We start from the raw sequence: 4,658 nt of genomic DNA, 5'->3' as shown, positions 1-4,658 counted from the left end.
ATGGATGGATGGATGGATTGTGATAAGAATTATACGAGCCCCCAATACAATGATTTTTAAAAAAGAAAGAAAACTACATAAAACCAAGATGTGTTTTTCTGGTGACTGGAGGGACCCGCTCCCGGAGAAGGACCTCACACCTGGTAAAGTACACGACCAGCCAAGAAGACCCTCGATGACACAGATGGGCACATGGCTGGACAAGGGATCCAAACATGACCACCATGCGGATGGGCAGCATTTCCTCCTGCCGTACCCAGGGTCGCTCTGCTCTGGGCCCCACCGGGTGCCACCTCCCAGCAACACACAGCAGCAGGTTTCTGATAAAGCCCCATCCCTGAGTACGCCGGGGAAGCCCCCCACGGCGGGCAGTGGGCTGCGCTAAGCACCTCTCCCTTGCATGGGGCAGTGGTTCAGGGTCAGGATCCCGGCTCTGCCTTGGGCCGTGAGCCTTGGCTTGTCCTCTGTCCAATGGAGACAATGCCCTGCGCTCTGTGATCATGAGGACACATGAGAAGCTCCGAGCACAGCACTCCGGGTGGCCTTGGGCATCAGAGGAGATCTTGGCCGAGATCCACAGGCCTTGCTCCCAAGGGGCCCCTGGGTGGACTTGAACCTGCAGCTAGCAGCTGAGTGCATTAACCCTTCACCTGCCCAAACCAAACCCAACCAAACTCACTGCCATTGAGTGGGCTCATAATGACCCGATAGGGCGGGGTAGAACTGCCCCGGCGGGTTTCAGAGTAGCTGATGCTTTCGAACTGCCGACCTTGAGGATCGCAGCCCAGTGCATGACCACGAGGCCACAAGGGCTCCCTCAGCCATCTCAGGGCCTCCCAAACATCCCAGGCTCCCAGCAAACGCTAAGTAGCTGCCAACCCCACTGTTTGCCCTCAATGGACGGTCCCCATTCTCCTTTTGTTCTGAATTCCCCTTCACAGTATCCATGACTGCTCCCCTTCTTCCCCTCCCCCTCCCCCTCTTCTTCCTCCTCCCTGCCTCCCCCCACTTTCTTCCCCTCCTCTTCCCCCACCTCCCCCTCCTGACCGCATGCCCCTCAGCAGTCCAGCTTTCATTTCTCTCCACTTTCTCCCTGGGTCCCTGATCCCGAACCCCCAGGTTCCAGACCCCCAGCCTCTCCAGACCCAAGAGCCCCCAGGACCCCCAATACCTCCAGACCCAAGGCTGCCAAGCTCCATCTTCCCCCTTGCCTTCAAGACAAAGACTGGTCTCCCAAATCTTCGCTGCGTGGGCCTTGCTGCCCAGGCAACTGGGGCCACAGCAGGATCTGTTTCCCTCCTGGTTTCCTGCCTGCCTCCACCCCCTGCAGGAGCCCCACCGGCCTAGTACCGCTAACCTCACAGTCAGCAGTTCGAATCCCCCAGCCCTGCTGCAGGAGAAAGAGGAGGCTTTCCTGCTTCCAGAAAGATGTTCAGCCTCACAAACTACTCTGTCCTACTGGCCCCCTGGGCGTCAGAATTGACCCGACGGCCACAGGTGGGCCTTCTACCAGCCGTCAGTCTCCACATGTCAGCACCTCTTCTCCCTCCACCTCCAGAAGGGAGCGTCCCCCCAACCACCGCTACCTCCACTGCTGCCACCCCAGAAGCACCCCCTAGACAACCAAGGCTCCGGGCCTCCATCTCTCTCTGCGGCTATCACAACCATCTCCCCAGGGAACGCTGCACCTCCCCACTCTGCCCCCTGGGGTCCATTCACACCTCCCTCCCTGCTCGCCCCTGATCAGCCCCTGATCAGTCACTGCGGTGTTCTGGCTACAGTGAGCACCCAATGGATGTTCATGAATCCTTTCTCTCAGACCTGCCCGCCCTGGCTTCTCTCTCTTTCTCCCACATGACGTCCCTGTTCTCCGCACCCTGCTGCAAATGTGACCCATCCTTCTTCTTTGTATCAAGCCCTTTGGAAACAGAGCTCTGGTGGCATCGCGGTTACGCATCGGGCTGCGATCCACAAGATCAGCCGTTCGAAACCACCAGATGCTCCTTGGGAGGAAGGCCAGGCTTTCTAATCCCGTCAAGAGTTAAAAGCCCACAAGGGGCAACCACAGAAACCAGGTGGGGGGAAGGGAGACAGCGGTCGGTGTAAGATATGAAGAGAATAATAATAATGTTCGATGTATCAAGAGGGGCCACGAGGGGGGAGGGGACGAGCAACTAACAGCAAGGGCTCAACAGAACACAAATGTCTAGAAAGTGTTGATGGCAACACACGTGCACGTGTGCTTGATGCAATCGATACAGGGATTGTTACAAGAGCTGTGAGAGCCCTCAATAAGATGGTTTTCAAAAAATTAAAAATTAAAAAAACTTTTAAAAAAAAACCAGGGGCAGTTCTACCTTGTCCCGCCGGGTCACTGTGAGCCGGCATTGTCTCGATGGCAGGCAGTTTTCCTTTTATTTGACCAGTCTCTCCCAAACCCAGGGCCCTCGTGCATTTTCAAAGCTAATCTTAAACAGCCCACCTTCAACGGCCCCCTTACTGAGCCCCACTGTGTGCGCTCTGTCTGCCTGTGTGTGAGGTCCTGCCCAGTGGGTGCTGCCTCCCAGCGACCATACCCGCAGCAGGACAGACTCCTGCCCAGCCGGCACCAGCCTCCCAGAGTGGTCCCGCTGAAGCCTGTTCTTACAGCCACCGCGTCCGTCCATCTCACGAAGGGGCGTCCTCTACTTCTACGTCCCTCTGCACTGCCAAGCCTGACGTCCATTTCCAGATACGGGGCTCTCCTGAGAACGTGTCTCAAGCACGTGCCGTGAAGTCTCACCATCCTCGCCCCTAGAGACCCCTCTGGCAGACGGATCTGTCTGTTCTCCTGGTGCTCCCATGTACGCTCAGGCTTCCTCCCCATCATTCAACGCAGCCTTCCTTCCGGCCATCCCATCATCGCTCGCCCTCCAGCCTTCCCTCTCCTCTGCACCAGGGACCCTGTGCTTGGAACGGGGCTGTAGCTGGCTGCCACCACATCGTCCCCGTCCCATTCCTCATGGCAAAGCCAGCCTCAAAGGAGCTCAGTGCTGCCGGCCCAGCAGCGTCCCCACAATCAGCGACAGGCAACACGGGGGTGACCCTGAGGGTTTGCCGGCTGCTCTTGGAGAGGCGACTGACTGCCAGGCCTTTCCTCCTAGCCTGTCTTAGTCCCAAAGCCCGGCTGAAGCCTGCTCAGCACGGCCGGCCGACACACGCAAGCTTCCGCTGACCGCCAGACGAGGGCTGTGCATGAGGTGCACTGCCGGGATGCTTGCAATAACAAGGGCCATTTACTGCCCGCTTACTGTGCACCGCACACACATCGCACCCTCGCCACAAGCCTGTGTGACCACAAGGCTGCGCCCCAGTTCACAGAGAAGAAATACTTCTTCTAGAGGCTGCGTAGCCCGAAGGCACTGACCAGGGAGGAGAAGACAGGTTTAAGCTCAAGTTCGTGCTCCAGGAGGCTGGGGCTGAAGCCCTAGTCCCCCCAGCTGTCTGCCCGCATCTCTCTGGGCACACACCGCCCTCTGTCCCGGGCTGTTCTGTTAGTCTTCCTTGAGCTCTTAAGATGCAACAGGCCCTGTTCTAAGCACGCGAATTCGCTCTTTTAATTCTCACCACAAACCTGTAAGATACTTAGATATTGTTATTATTCCCGTTTTACAGCTAAAGGAACCAGGGCAACCTTCTTAAGTCCCAGGTCGCTACCCGGGGCGGGGCTCTGGCTGCTGGTAACCACCTCACTGACGGCTTTTATTCTCATTTCTCCAACGCAGGGGGTGGGGGGTGGGGAGAGACAGCACTGAGAGCCTGCTACAGGAAAGGTCGGCAGTTCCAGACCACCAGATGCTGAGACCGCCTGCTCCCATGATGCTTTGCAGCCTGCGACACCCCAAGGAGCATTCGACTCGATGGCGGTGGATTTCACCAAAGACGAGGAGCCCTGGTGGCGCAGCGGTTGAGCACTGGCTCCCAAACAGAAAGGTCGATAGTTCAAACCCACTAGCTGCTCGAGGCCAAAAAGGCCCCCATCTGCTCCTGCCAAGACTTCCAAGGGCTGGTAAACCCTGGGAGGCAGTTCTGAACTACAACTGGGGGAATGGGAAGCAGTGGGTTGGGTGCGGTCTCAGCTGGACAGTCAACTCTTGGGCCGCAGGGGGTCTTCTTCCTCATCTCCAGCCTTCCCGTCAGCCCCCAACCAAGGCCTACCCCAAAGGGAGCCCTTGCAAACAACCGCTGAACAAAATCACCAGCACTCATGTGAAACCCCTGCGAGACACCTGTGCCTGTTGCCCTGCAGACACTCATGCCCATGACCCTGGTTTCCCTCCTCTCTCCCAAGCCAGATGCACACCGGACTTCCCACCCTACACACCTGGGCGCCCCTTGGACCCTGTGTCTCCCCACCACCCCTGCACACCCGTTTAAACCCTGGATGGCCTTTCAGACCCTTCTTGACACGCACAAGTGGCAGGAGGAAGGTCAGCCGCCACCTGGCAGCGGTTAACTCACACCCACCTCTGTCCTTAATACCTGTGGCCAGACGCCCAGAGGAAAAGCAGCACGGGCATTTCTGGGTCCATGGGTGGGCCCCCCCGCTCGGAGAAGACAGGGGCAGCTCCCAAAGGACCCGCAGAGCCATATGCCCACCACACATAACTGGGAGATCG

At 57.9% G+C, this 4,658-nt stretch overlaps 1 protein-coding gene across 1 annotated transcript in view; it reads right to left on the bottom strand.

The window, feature by feature from the left end:
* Nucleotides 1-4,658, bottom strand: part of NRXN2 (neurexin 2) — a 99,519-nt gene that overhangs the window by 91,836 nt on the left and 3,025 nt on the right. The gene's annotated exons all lie outside the window — the stretch shown is intronic.

The sequence above is a fragment of the Echinops telfairi genome, unplaced genomic scaffold, assembly GCF_000313985.2.
Source record: "Echinops telfairi isolate 266 unplaced genomic scaffold, ASM31398v2 ScPeMD7_7417;HRSCAF=8455, whole genome shotgun sequence".
In the NCBI taxonomy this organism is placed as follows: domain Eukaryota; kingdom Metazoa; phylum Chordata; class Mammalia; order Afrosoricida; family Tenrecidae; genus Echinops; species Echinops telfairi.
Note: the sequence above shows the minus strand (reverse complement) of the source record. Positions and strands in the feature narration are given on the sequence as shown.